This window comes from Melanostigma gelatinosum, assembly GCF_949748355.1.
Source record: "Melanostigma gelatinosum genome assembly, chromosome: 15".
NCBI classification, from domain to species: Eukaryota; Metazoa; Chordata; class Actinopteri; order Perciformes; family Zoarcidae; genus Melanostigma; species Melanostigma gelatinosum.
Window position 1 is genome coordinate 8409957 of NC_136648.1, and position 16021 is coordinate 8425977.

Sequence of the window (16021 nt, forward strand, 5' to 3'; positions counted from 1 at the left end):
TATGGATCACTGATATTTAATTATACTTCACTTTGTTATCGAACTGCACATATTCAATTTCGTATTAATTGACGCTTACAGAAAGGTGTTTTTCCCAAAAGGCTAACCGCCTATAAATCAAATAGAGTTGGCACGTAATGATCAGGGGACCGTACACACACTCCAGAGCAGGATGCGTTCATCTTATAACTGTTGCGCAATTAACGCAGGATTCAATGAGGCAGCAAAACAGTTAATGGAAGTTAATGATGAGAACACACAGAGCTCTTTGTGTCATTAACCAACACAGTCAAACATGTTCATTATTGCAGTTTCCAGCTCAGCGGCTGGACAAAAGGAAGACCCAATTTTATAAATGGGTCCTTGCGGAGGAGGTCCTGATGCACCTTGCTGCAGAGGGAATTTGTGTAAGAATAAAGTCGCACTCAGCACTATGTGATGATGACACACGTCATGATAATGTGGGCCTACTCTCAATTTCATTCATAAAATGCACCCGGGAGTTGCAGCAGCGATGCCACATTAATAAGCAGAAAGTACTTCGATTAACATTAAAACATAGAACATAGATAACTAGCAGGAATATTCTGCGATTTACTGTTGACTTGTTACGTTGCTTAACACATCAAACGTTTCACTCAATTCCTTCAATTTTGAGTTGCGCAGGCTACAAATAAATCATTTCTTTCACCGCAAGACACAGACAAACGATTGAAGATTGATGAAACCATGGATCCTAATTATTGCCAGTAAAGCAGAGAAACCGTGACATGGTGGTGTTTGGTGCATTTGTATTATTTAGCACAGTTGCCAATCATGTAGATAACAATATCAATGAGGAGACCTTTTTGAATATGAAAGCCAGAACAATCACTGAGTGAAAAATCTTTCAAATGTTTCATCATCAGTGGAGGATATTAGAGTTTTGTCTCTTCATGACAAGGCAGATTACAGTTGGTCTTCTCTCTGACTTTACAAGCTATTCATGTCTGATATCCGTAGGACTGATTTATCACGCAAAGATTTCAGAACAATTCCACCAAATCAACCAAACAGCATTTTACTGCGTCACAAGCACACCTCCTAAGCCGAGAGAGAGAGAGAGAGAGAGAGAGAGAGAGAGAGAGAGAGAGAGAGAGACATGAATTATCTGAAATACTCTGCGACTTCAAAGACTGGAGCCACAAGAAACACACAGCAGCATTTTTTACTGAAGCTATATTTGAAAGGGGCAAAGCAGAGAAACGAAGAGGAAGAGACAGCAGCGCTGAGAGAGGGAGTGAGAGAGAGAGAGAGGGAGTGAGAGAGAGAGAGGGAGTGAGAGAGAGAGAGGGAGTGAGAGAGAGAGAGAGAGAGAGTAAGAGAGAGAGAGTGGTGGGTTGGAATGGGATGAAGGACACATAAGCTGTCGTTGAGTTGGCAACGGTGAAGAGCCCTTGGTTGTTGAAAAACAGAAGAAATCAAAGGCAGAACATTCCTGCAGAGGGACGGGGCAGAGAAACAAGCCTGTCCTACTCTTCTTTGTTGTTTTTTCTTCTTCCTTTTCCTTTTTCCCTCACTGTGGTTAGAGTAGTTAGCCACTCAGCAACAGAGGAGAGATGCACGGTAGCCAGCAGGTCGGCGAGGCCCTTGAGCACAAGGACCTAAAAAGGAATAGGAGGCGACAAAGCACAAATAGTTCTCTATTATGCAATATGGAGGGTTTCGCTGAGTGTCCAATCGCCGCTTTTGCAGGAAAGTAAAAAAAAAAAAAACAGCATTTCCCTTTTGCAGTGCAGCACTTCCGAGCACAACAACAAACATGGCATCTTGTGTGACGACGCACTAATTATTCATGAAATGTTAAATATATACCTCGTAATATTGCACATGTAAGGACAATAACAGCAAGGCCGTGATACAGAATATATTAATGTGACAGCTCAGGAATAGACTAGTTTTATGGAGGGGGGGGTCATCTGGCGGTAGCCAGCTGTTACAGACGCGAGTCGGTCGTGATGGATGTGATGGATGTGATGGATGTGATGGATGTGATGGATGTGATGGATGTGATGGATGTGACGGACAGGCATTATCCCTCCGTTTCTTCCTCCCGTCTCTGTCAGCGTTTTCCCTCCAGCAGATTGGGTTCCAAAAGTCATCCCTCATCGATCATCGCTCGGGGAAGCTGTCGTTTCAACCGCGCAGAGCATCCCATCAGACAAATGGATATTAGCTGGTTAATTTTTAATTCCTGAGATGCAAGGGAGCCGCTGTCTTTCATGGCTGGAAGGAGAGCTAATGGGCCCGGATTAGGTATCACTGGGCGGATATCTGGGAACGGCCCCCTGGGAATGTTGTGTGGGTCTCTCTGAACACCATTAAGAGTCTTAGAGTAAGGCAGAAATCCTCTCAAAGACACGCTGTCCAGCTATTGACCTTTTCGGAGGCACAATGCAGGTCCTCACTGAGGAGATATTGAGTGGGATCTGCATGCTCAAACAAAGGCCGGTTCACCGCGAGGCTGCGCATCGGCGAAGAAAAGCCCCGCTGCGATCGTCAATGCGTTCACACAAGACAACGACAATGGGAGGACTTTAATACGTCGACTGGCTAAGTGCACATCAAGCTGCTCCCCCGGACGGATAGATTCAAAACATCTAGCTATGTTTTTTTCTTGACCACCTAAAATAATTTCCTGGCTTTCAGTCGGATTGGCAGTGATGATTGTTTTTATTGACTCAGATGTTCCATTAGGCGAGGAGCTGCTTGGGGTAAATGGCTCCTGACAGCAGCATGCCGGCTGATGATGCCACCGTCACCGGACCTCACACCAGGGCTATTAACTGGCCGCAGAGCACCAGCGCTCCCCTGACAGTGACACGTACACGGAGGAAACATTCCTCCTGTTCTCCTCGCAGTGTGTGGGTGAAAGCAGAGGACTGGAGAGAGGAACGATGGCGATTTAGATTCAAAGGAACTTTCAAAAGAGGAAATCTGGAGGACATTTGTCAATTCAATTTCTCAAAGTGCAGAGACAATGACAAGACACTCAATTCACAGTGCACTTACACTGAATACCATTTGATGGCGTGCATAATATTGCACCTGTTATGTTATTATGTGCTGCGCTTTTTAAAAGGACCTCAAACTGCTAAATCCTTTCATAAAAGGATCCAAAAAGCTTCTCTAATTAGCCGCACATATCAGCTGAGGAGATAATGTTCTGCTCTTTTTTTAGTGTTGTCGGAAAGAGTTACAATTTGAATCAACATGACATCTTCTTTCATCTTTTGTTCATGTGTTGGTTGATTAATTAACTGTCTATTGTATATAGAATGTAAGACAATGTGTGAACAATGCCGGTCCATGGGCCCAAGGGGAAATAGCTTGTTTTGTCCGAAACTCAAAGATATTCCACAGCTGCACAAAACGGAGAAAGCAGCAAATCCTCACATTTGAGAAGCCGGAACCAGTGAATGTTTCGCATTTTTGCTCGTCAATTACTTAAATAAGCTGTTTGGGAGTTTCGGTTCCTTTGCAAATCATAAACGCAGCTCACTGTATTACTATGACTGTATATCACTGTAATCAGCACTTTCAACAGTCTGCTTACTGATTTACAAACCTCTGGACGTCATTACCTCACACCGATAATGTCTGACAAAAATGATTGCAGACGTGATGTTTGTTCGGTCAATGGCTAATGGATACCAGTGCTAATGCTGACGCATTATCTTACACCCTAAATGAATGGAAGTCAATGGAAGCCAGGAATGGAGTGAAACTGCCATTGTAAAACAGCAATATGGTTCACAAAAAGCTGCAATATGATGTGACATGTGTGTGATTTAAAGTAAATATGAATTGTAAAATCACTGATATGGTCCTTTAAGGTTTAAGCAATGTTGCAATAATTCTTGATTGACAAAATCGTGAATGGACTTGTCGTTTCAGTGACATCGGAACCTAATTTATACTTTTCTACAGATGTTGCAGTGATGCAATAGTAAAATTGGAGTTCGGAGGAAAAGCTGTGACCTGCGGGGTGACTGCATAGTGGGCGGCTCTCAGTCAGTTCAGGCTCATCCAGTTAACAAAAAAATAAATAAACTAGAAATTGAACTGCGACTGCAATTGAAACCTGTGGGATGTCAGCAATAAAATCGAGAAGCTGCAAAGTGTGTTTACCGGGATGTCCACTCGTCATGTCAGCTGAACTCCACTTGGGAAAACAGACACGCAGGTGCAGTACAGCGAGTGACAAGCTGCACAGTTGTTCAAATTGGAAAAACACGCATGTGCACACACACAGTCGAGCCTCGTCAGCAATTCTTAATTCACACACACACACACACACACACACACACAATGAGAAGTGCTCTCCCTCCATGAACACTGCACCTGTGTGCGTCAGCGTTACCGCCTGTGGTGCCAGATAGAGCCGTGCTGTCACGCAGCGAGTGATTAGAGCCTCCTTTTTATAATCTCCCTCCTCTGTCCGTTCTCCACACGTCACGCCGGTAACACAGAGCCTGCTCTATTACCCCTCAGCACCCCGTCACTGCCCCGCAGCGACCGCCTCCCTCCAGCCTCGAGCAGGGCCTCGGAGGGGCGATGATCACGATGGCGCGTTGGGCCCCGGGGTCCCTGCAGCATGGCAGCTTTAATTTCACGCTGTGTTAATGCTCCCCCATTGCAAGTGCCTGTCCCACCCGATTGCCCTCCACATACCCGAACCAGGGTCACATCCGTCCTGGCTGCCCTGTGGTTGGAACAAGGACTTGGTCCGGGAGGAACAACTCCCTTTTTATCCTTTTTCTTTTTCTCCAACTGTCGGCCAGTTGTTGGAAATCTCTCCTTCACCACCTCCGCCCCCCGCTTACCTTTATCTCCTTCTCTACCCGTTGTGCACTCTGTCACTGTCTGTTTCACTCACGACCGCCCCCTCTCTCATTCCCTCTCACCCACGTCGATTATCTATCCGTCTTCGAGTCTATTGCAGTCTCTTTCTCGTTTCGCTGCCTTCCCCTCTCCGGTAAACAGCTCAGCCCACTCTCCGCACATTCACTGTATCTTCCTCGCTTTCTCTCACTCTCACCTCAATCGCTGCTCTTCATCTCTCTCCGTCCCATTATCTTCCCCTTTAATTCCGACACACTCTATTTTCATTCGGCTCTGCTCGCTGTCTCAATTTGGATGAACACGTCTCATTGCATCTCTCCCCCTCTCTTTTCTTCTGTCTCCGTCCTTAAGCCTCCATCCACACACTGTACCATCTGTATTTCCTAAGCACAGAGGGGCTGAGAATCATCATTCTGTCAACTTGCTCCTTCTGCGCGATGCGGCAAACCACTTTGAGGCATCCCTGAAAAAAAAAATGCCACCCTAAGCACAAACTTGTTGAACAACAGTTTTCAGAGTCAGCTTGAACACGTCTCCAAAAGGGTAAAACAAAGGCCTCCAACCTGCGCCTCCATTCTCCCTGCATGCTGTTCTTCCACAAAGTGTTTTTCTTTTGCATACTGTTCAGCACTATTGTTCCACATACCGTTGTCACGGATTTAACATTAACAAACTGGGAATAAAAGAAAGAGCTTGGGACCAAACTTTCCCGAAATGTCTAAAAGTTTTTCCTTTTCGTCACCAGGTATATCGGCAATATCGCCAATATCGCTCCCGTTCTACAGAGCACAGAGGCCCCCTTCAGTGGCCGTGTTCTGAACGTCTAATAATGACGCATATGGGTTTACACTGGAGGTATTTGTCATCCAGACTTCAGGGTGCGTCAGTATCAAACTCCAAGAGGCCACTGGTTAACCGTCGGTATTTGACGAGTTGTGAGTGAGACTCGTTCGTCACTTTCTAGACACTCGGTAGCGACGGGAGATGTGAGTCAGTCAAGTTCATTCCTACCACGCTCTGCTGTCTAACCTAACTGAGTGGTCGTGTTGCCTCAACCTAACCTCCTGTGAAGACGGAAGTTTAGTTTAAAAAGACATTGTGCATGTAACAAGTGGAAACTGCCACCTCCAAAACTAACGCTAGAGGGGTACCTAGAGCGTCATGTTTTCATATTCTATGCACATGGTTTGGGAGCCCAGAGACGTACAGGGGTTATAGACCATACCAGGAAGTGTCAGAGCTGCTAATGAGCTGTTTTACATGCTCACAAAACTCCAACCGTCACCGCCGACTACAGCTAATTGTAATGTTAAAGGTAATGTCGATGCAAACATGTCATTTACTGAAATGATGAAATTGGACGGCATTTCAACTGCTACTTCACAAACCTAAAGAACATACAGCAAGCACCTCCAGCCAACGTACTGTTAAAACGAAACGATTTCAGAATTCAATTTGGGTTTGCACAAAACCTTACAGCAGACAGTTTGGATGGACATCAAGAAGCAGGAGACAAGTGCTGCTTTTATCATTCATTATTCATCATTTCCTGTGTTTGTGCTTCTCCCGTGTGTCTGTAGATATTAAAGGGGCCTTCCTTCCAACCAGAGGCGCATGCAACACAAACGACTGGATAATCACATGGAGGCGCTCCGAAAGAAAAAGTGGTTGAAAAAGAAGCTCTTTGGTTTGAGGAGGGTCTTGTTTCCCAGACAAAGGTAACAGAATCTCTTTGTGAGTGAAGTCATGAGGTCTCCTGTGGGAGGGCATTGATCGGTGAAACACTGAGGAGAAAGGGAGCACCTATCGGATTCTACCCCCACCCCCCTCCAACACACACACACACACACACACAAACCAAACTTTACTCATAAAAACTGCTTGTGCTCACACTCGTATTGGCATTCAAGTCCACAAACTTTTCCTCCTACTCACACACAGCACACTCACACACCTACAAGCAGCGCCAGAGCTCGACGCCGATATGCATCAGTGTATCGGACTAATCAGACAGAATATCTATTCATTAGATCCACACTCTGGAACTGACACGCATTGCCAAAGACCACATTGTAACACACACACACACACACACACACACACACACCTAGCACCACTAGAAACGGTCACACAAAACAACAGCTCCGCTCATGTTTTGGCAGAAACAGCCGAGGCCTTTAACACCGCCATGATTGTTTGTCCCTGAATTAGACTTAATTGTGACAAATGACATGACACTTGCACAGGTTATAGCTGTTGTTCGAAGTTCTCTGTAAGCTCCTTGTTGCTAGGTAACCGCCATTTATCAACTCCCTCTATTTCTTTTTGTATTGTACTTTTTTTACTTTTATTGCACGCCTTAAAGTTGCTGCATCCTACAATTGCTACAAGGCATGCTCCACATTTGGTACCCTGTCTTTTGCAGTTACTGTAACGCAGTGCAGATACAGTTTCCTACCTTGGGCTGTGGCGCTGTGACGCATCAATACTTAAATCTTTCATCACACTTGTCTTAGATGACACTCTGCACGACTGTTTTCAGGGCTGTTTGCATGCCTGGCTCCGAGCACATGCGTCTGCGTGCGCCGCAGGCCGAGTCCAATCTTTCACGTGAAACAGTTTTTTTTTTTTTTTTTTTATCTCTGGAGCGCTGTAGAAAATATTATTGTTTCTGCAGAACACTGCGAGGATCCACACCGAGTTTATCAGCTCTCTACTATTTATACTGATACACCCAGAGATGCCCCGGCAGGTAAGATATACGGCAGCATGAAGTATGGCCTTGTCCACAGCGAGAAGGTACTGAATGCTATTTTGTGATGAGATGGGGACTGGGCCAAGGTGACCCTTCAGTAATATATGGGCTGCAGCTGCCAAGGCCTCCCAGGAAGGTATTTGTCATCAGAGTCCCCCCCCAAGTGTAAGGTTACCGACAAATCAGGTTATCAGTCTGCCGTTTTTGTTAGGAATGGCACAAAAACACAGATTATCTTTTCAATACAGCCCAGCGTTGCAGAAACAGACACAGACGCACGCATACAGAAAGAAATACCAACGCACACACACACACACACACACACACACACACACACACACACACACACACACACACACACCCTGTGTAGGATGTACTGTATAAGGTGTACCTGTCTACTGGTGTATATGAATTCTTTGACCCCTACCCTTCAACATTACATGCCTAGCCTTAACCTGTAGCTACAGCACTGTACAGTACGGTAGTAATGCTTTCCAGGCAGCTATAGTGACAAGGATCTAAAGTGCATTACATTTATAATGTTCTGCCCTCAGTATTCCTCGTCTAATGTGCCGCATACAATGACAAAACATGGGGCGAAGCTGCCCAAATATACATCAGTGTAAATTCAAATTGTAAGCGATTCAGAGTCCAACGCTGCTTTTCAAGCTGCCAAATCTTTTTTTTTTTTCAAAAGAAGTGACAGAATTTTCTAAACCCCCTTTTCTATTGATGATCATATGCAGAGTTCATCTCCCCCGATAGCCTGCAGTGTGCAGGATAATCACCCCCCAGACAGAGTTGTGCTTTCATAAGTGGGAATATGTAAAAGGTTTATTGAATAATGAATACGTCCACCGGTGAGCGCGTCTGCCTCGCTCCACCGTGTTGCTATAAAAGTGAGGCCGCCGCTCCAAAGAGCATGAACTCTCCTGCACGTCAGCGGAGGTGGGCGGGAGAAAGGGGTGACAAATGTGTAGCGTTATGCGAGAGGAGGCAGGAAGCTACACAACATGTCAGGATACAGATGCTCGCATCTCCCTCACATCGCCTCCAGTGATTTCAACCCACCCGTTTAATTGTGTTTGCCTTGGAAATATCCATCTTGCTTGCATCAGTGGCGGCAGAGCAGGGGTTAATGCAGGGGTCAGGGCACTTCTACACTAAGTGCTGTATAGAGCTACTCAGGGTTGCGCAACTGTTACATTACATACCTACCGTATATACATATATATAGAGGTATATGTCCAGCCTGAGTTCATTACTGCATACCACAACTATGATATTTACATAACAGAGAAGGCGGGCCGAGTAGTTTGAGGCTAAGATTACTTATCAGGCCAATAAATGTGAATTTTGAGGAATCCATAAAAGATGTAATCTTTGGAAAAGGTTAAAATTACAGAAATAATTAGACTTTTTGATGAATATGTTTCACTTTCTGACCAAAAACTTGATGAGAAATTTCATACCACTGTACTTTAATGGAGCTAGAGCAAAGATTAGCTTAGTTAAGCTTAAAGGGAAGCAAGGAGAAACAGCGAGCCTGTCTAACCTACAAACTAAACACTTAGACAAAAGATGCAACCTGTTACTGACTGAACATTAGGAATGTCAGGAGGCATATTCTTTAACTTATTCATTTCCCCACTGCTACCAAGGTATACAGGTCGATTATCCAGCTCCAAACTTAATGCAGAGACATGAGAGTGGTTTAATGTTCCCATCGAACACTAATTAAGCTCATGAACATGACGGCGTGTTCGGAAAAAAATGCCCAAATTGCTGAGATTAAAGTTGTAAATTTACAAGAAGAAACTTTGATATCTCTGACATCATAGTGTAAAAAAAATAAAAAATAAATAAATGCTAATATTGTGGACTTTACAGGAAAAATAGAGACAAATATCGATGACTGTTGAAAGTCACGAGTCTTTTATTTCAGCACAGCTCACACTGGAAACGTACCATTGAGAAGACGTTACTCTGAAGTTACACACTGACGCTTGTGAGGGACTGTGTATAGTAGTACAGACCAGTACTAGTACTGAAGCAGCTCACAAATCCTGCTGGTGCATTTTGAAGATATTTAATTGCTTTGCAGTGTCCACTCTGGGCTCGTGAAGCGCTTTAAAAAATGTTGTTTTTTTAAATGCTCAGTGCCTTTTGAAATCTAAATTTAAACCACAGCCAAACCTTGATCTTCGTCTCACCACCATCAACCACAAACAAAGCAGCCCAAGCTCCCAGACACAGTGGGCGGCCGGGTGAGTGATGAAGACAGAAAGTCTACGACGGCCTTTTGTCTCTCCAGGCATGTAAGCTGCGCCGGCCTAAGTAAGGAAATAAGCCCTTTTGCAAGCCAGAGCTGACCCGCAGCCAGCTAGGTGACAGAACTAAATAAAGATAAAAGCCGTCAAGAGGCTTTGTGATGGGCAGCTGACCGTACGATCGACGGGACGTTCGGGTGTGCCAGGCTATCGGAGCAGGTCATGTGTCTCAGTGTATGTTTGCGAGTCACTTCAGGTCGAGCCCTGGCAACAGCATGTCCGTCATTCGTTGCCGTTTGTGTGCGTCTAGTCTGGCGGCACTCGCCCGCCCTACTTGTATTTTAAAAGGAAACGTGAAAAGCAGGTCAGCAGTGTTTGCCTTGAAACGTGTTCGACCTTCAATTAAATATCCATCTAAAACATAATGCAGTCACTGAATAAATCCCTGTTAAACAGAGCAAAGATGAATGGACAAAAAGGTTGTTTTTTCGCCGCAGACACCTGACCTCTCTGCTTCGAATGCAAAACATTACAGTCAAGTATTTCTCAACATGCTGATTAAAAGCAACACCCGGAGGTGAGGAGGTAATAAGAGCAAGTATAAAGCAGCATACAACGACAGCTGGTCCATCACACACAGGAGCAACGAACCCAACAGGCCAAAGACATGAGGAGTGATATCATCCAGGAAGTGGGACGCAGCTCTGGAGTCATGGAATATGTGTAAGAAGCTCGGGCAGAGCCTATTAAACACGGCTTCGTGACACCTGCTCCTCTCGGCTCTGACCAGGAAACGACCCGAGCTCGTGCCGCCGTCCCTCGGATGAAGAGCAGCTTCGGGAACGTGCCGGACGAGCACGGAAGAGCTGGAGCCAGTAGTTCATAAGAAGCGCCAGTCGGGCACTTTTGTTGGTGATCCTGCATCAGAAGCCCGTCTGTCTCCGCTTGTGTGTGATGAAATTGAAAAACGTAATGGGGTAATGTGAAAAGAGCCCTTTTTGAAATGGTTCTGTATGGAAGGGGGCTGAAGTGGGCGCTACACTAAGAGGAAAAGGCAGTATTCAAAGAAAAATCTTTTACAGCCTTGAGTGAGACCTTTATTGTAATAGTCTGTGATGTATTTTCTAAAGAGGTCATCTTCTTTTGAGTCCTTACAGTTCTATCAAGACTTCACTTTCCTAACTAAAAGCCAAAGCGGACCTACCAGTGTGCACATTATCAAACGCTTGCATTGAAAAGCAAGGCTCTGAATTCGTGTAACAACAAGCTGCCAGTAGATTATTCTCCATATATATATTGGTATTCCTTTAGCCATACTTTAATATCTATAAGCTCACCCCTCTCCCATGGGGCATGGGCCTGAGCTTTGCACACAATAATAACAAGCTCTGTTTACGGAAAAACACTGTTACGAAAACGGTGTCGTGAGGAGGCCTTACACACGATATGGGGAGAGTCAGTGTGTGAGCGGCCTACCCCGGGGCTACGGGTTGGGATGAAGCGGCTCGGAACAAACAGAAGGATGCGCTCAATGTCATCAATGTCTGCCGTAATTGAGCCAATGACATATTGATATTTGGGTTAATGAAGACAAAGCACACATGAGATCGTTTAAATCTCCCACGGTTAATTCCTCCGAATCTTAACATATTCACTGTGCACAGGATGAGTGAGTATTGAAAAAGATAGAGATTTCATGACACGACAGAGAACTGGCCGTATACACATCGATTGTGATTTCTACTCGATGCTGCATTTCAAGTAGGATTAAAGATTCCATTTGGCTGACATTTGGTTTTACTGTCGTCGTTTTCTATTCAGTCATAATAACACTGTACTCGTGAACAAAGTAATTGATGAGATCTGGGAACATGGTGACAGATGGTGCATGAAACGCGCACTCCAGTAAGAGGGGCAGTAAAAAGAAAAGAAAAGAAACAGTTATCTAATCTAAAGCACTATTTGGAGGTAAAACCTCAGCGGTGCACCTGAATTGTTGGTGTTCAACCAATTACAGGATTATATTCTGACTTTATTCTGTGTTTTCTTACGGCCAACAAATCGAATGAAATGACCAAACCCAACAATGAGCAACAAACATGTGTGTGTTCATGGTCACCAGTAAAACAAGTGTGTGCTTTACTGTGGGACAGTAATGGAGGTCTACGGCACAGAGAGTAAATCAGGCGTTGGCCATACATGCATGAGGTTATTAATAATAGCAATGGCGGCCAAAACCACAAAAATAAGACCCATGAAATTGCAGAAATTGCTCCTACGGAGTACCCTTCACCGGGAAACATTTGTCTGAGCTGTGCAGAGAAAGACTGAGTGCCTTTATTTACAGCAACACTTGCCGCCATGTTAGCGCGCGGCTCCTGCCGCTGGCTGAGAGCTGTGCCGGCAAAGAGAGCGTCACGGAGAGCGTCCGTCCACGGAAGCTCCCAGCAGCAGGGGCGATGAGACAGAGATGAATCACGCCGACGTCCGTTCCTGCAGCTTTCGGCAGAGATGGGGCCCCGCGACTTATTCCCCTCCTCGTGTGACTTCAGCAGGGGCGCGGCCTTCAAAGATCACAAATCTTGCAAGTGTCACCAGCCATTAACCGAAACAATATGTCCCGAGTCCTCTCTCTCTCTCCGTGGCCAAGTCCACAGCAGCGCACAGACAGAGGCCCGATAGCCGACTGTCCAATATCCCTCACTGTGCATCCATCTTTTCCAAGTGGTGCAGGGGCTGTAACATGGTGTGTAAACTCTGACCTTCAGCCAGTTATCACCATAAGGCAACGAAGGAGCGGAAACGGATTAATTCATGTCGCATAATGTGCGTCCGTGTGATATTCATCTTTATGCATCTCATAAAATGTACTCCAGCCAGGAGTGGTTAATTCTGTAGCCTCCGGAGTCAATTCCCTCTGCGTGCTGCAGTAGAAGTAAAGAGACAATATTTAAATGTATTTGTCAAACCGCTGCTTGAGCTGCATGACCTCGGATACCAACAGTCCTCGGTATACGCCTCATTAATAATGCATTGTAGATATTCCTAATCAATTCATCAGGCGGCAGAGCAGAAGTCGAGCAGATGTAAGCCGGTGCATACAGCCCGGGCATTAAAATAAATATGTGGGGATTTCACAACCACTCGGTTCAGTTGAAGAGATTGCCGTCTTCCTCTTTTGTACAATTTTTTTTTTTTTTTTAATGAACTGTTTTGGGAAAAGAGTAAAAGATAACAGAGAGCTGGGGTGAGGAAAGAAAAGAGTTATGTAATTCTATCAATATTTGTATCTGTGAAAAGGGCTAACATGGAAAGCGAAGCTGGCTCATGCATTCTCGAGCTCTTACTGTATTTTGAAGAAAAGGAATTTCACAACAGAGGGCAGCTGAAACACACACACACACACACACACTTGATTGATTCGGCTCTTCCCACCTTGTGAAAGCAGAGACACGTGTGTTGGGAGCCATGTCTAATCAGGGGAACGTTCACTGAGGGTTCGATGAAGACGAGAAGGAGTGAGGTCAACACGGTGGCTGTGCTTCACCGAGCTGAGCTGTGGGTATAGACCCGGTGAGCCACAGATAAACAGCCGACAGACAGCGCACAATAACACTGATTAAACCCGTAAGCAGACGGAAAGAGGTATTCATATCGCAGCAGGCACTCTTTATTGTTTAAACCGCTGCGATGATGTCAGGAAATACAGCAGCCCAGAGCTAATCACCATTCTGTACCTGCACAATGGAACTGTCTGGAAACCAAGCCACTGCCGTGGCTTTCATTACGCCATTATCATTACGGCATTATCATTACCGAGTCGGAGTGTTTAAGCAACCCTGCCTGCATCATTTTGTGCACATTAAGGCTGACAACCGAAACTCAAAATGCACAGCATAGTGTGTCTAAAGCTGTCCCGGAATGAGCAAATTCGGTCAGAATGTTAATGTGCATTCAGATCGAATGTCGGAAAAAGTTTGCCTCGCTTTACTCACACGAATTTGACTGCTCGGCTGTTTGTGCAGTCTGTATTTATATTTTCCCACAAACAGCCAATCTAAATCTGTTTGATCAGACATTTCCCACTTTAAATACCACATTTTCAGACTGTACTGTATTCAGGCAAAGGTATTGTACAGGTGGCTTGTTTAAGATATGAAATACTGATGTGTCTGAGGAGTTTATTTCTAAGAAAAATATACCCGACTGTTTAGCTGCTAAATGCTACACTGTGTTCACCAGGTCTGCCACTGCTGGATACCAGGGTGATAAGAGATGTGAGGACAAAATAAAGCGAAACAATGTGCTGAAGGAAAGGATATGAATTCACCGACCCAAAGGTAAAGATAGGAGCCAAAGATCAAAGTGTAAAAGTGAACCAGCATACAACCTGGTAATCGAGGCGAAAGATGAGATGTAGACATTCAGCAGACCTCCAGTAGTTAATGCTGTGCTGTACTCTGCTAATGTTAGCGCCACAGATGTTTTACTGAGAAACATAACGTTTTAGAAAGGTTGATCTCCTTCCAACCTCTCCGTGTAAGAAATATCACTGTTACTCAATGTTTAACTGTGACGAGCACGAAATCCACAAACCAGCCTGAAAACGATTGCATGAGAGTCTATGGAGCCGAGCTGAGCGCTGTCGCGCCGAAGCTAGACTGTGATTGACCAGTCTGTGTTTTGAGGGTCAATCACAGTTTGAATTACACCAACTCTATAATTAATACCTGCCACAGTGACTCACTTGTAAGGGAATTACTTTTTTTTTCCCAGCGGGGTCAGACAATTCCAGCAAAGTGAAAGATTTATCAGTGTGTCATAACCTCGCTCCACTTCTCTCTGATCATTGGCAACTTTCTGAGCTTATTTTTCGAGCAATGTCAGCAAAGTAATTTCCTGACCGAATAGGGGTAGAGCAACTGTTTATCCTCATCCTTAAGGCAGCAGCTGCATTTCAGCTGGCCAGTGTCATCAAGCTGAGGCGTGCTGAGCCTTTGTGGAAGACAAACCATAGCAGGGGAAGAGAGAAAGAGAGAGAGAGGTACGAGGAGAGAGACAAAGCTGGAAAAGGGAGGCGGAGAGACAAAGACAGCAAAATAAACTGTTGCGTGAGAGTATCCGACAATGGCAGCGGGGACTCTCACACAGTTCAAAAGCAGCTTGGTTGTCAAAAGTCACACTGTTGTAGCCTACTGACGCGAGATCAGTCAGGTCACCAGCTGGGTCCTCTCTGGCGGAGCCGGGTTTTCATTTGACAGGCCGGCGGTGACAATGGCACGACAGGTTTCCATGGGAACACATTTGTCATTTTTGAGTGCGGCCAAAGTGTTGGAGGGGAATCACCGATGAGGATTGTGGCACTTGAGGGGAAATTAATCACACTAATTATGATTCGAAGCTTGAGCTGCAGCAGAACGCGAAAAACCACTTGTTTCTCCAGTTGCTCTCCGCTTCCCCTGAAACTGAAGTCTGGGCTGGGCTGCAGCGGGGTGTGTGTGTGTGTGTGTGGGGGGGGGGGGGGGGGGGGAGGGGGGGGGGGGCATGGCTCGTTCCCAGGATGCTCCTCATGCTGCACTGAGCACCAAATCAGTGGGCGGGGGGGGGGGGGGTTCTGTTTTTTGGGAGCGGCTTTCTGCAGACATAAAATTCCAAAATAATTTGATGTGGATGCTGGAAGTGAAATAAAGCAGACGGGAGAGGGACTGCCAGTGCTGTGGAGAGATGTGAGGATAGTGCGGTGGTAGTTTGCCGTTGAATTAGAGAGGAGGACCAGCAGGACTGATGTGCTGTGGCCAACCCTGTTTTCTGTCTTAAATTTGGTGCAGCATGTGTTGAGTGTTGTAAAAGTAAATCTCTGCACAGACCCAAGATTTGTCTTTTTTTTTGGTGCCAATAGTATGTTGAAAATCAATCAGTCTGAGATGCACAGAAACCCTGATGAAAATCTGATTTCACGAAGACCATTTGCAACACAGCCACTTACTTTTAAGTACTCAAGCTGCTAATTGACACTTTATCCCTCCCCCCCCCCCTTTTTAATGTTTCCAGCTGGCAAATAGAAATGAGAAACCTGCAAGACGGTCTTTGTATGAATTCGATGGCTGTGCAC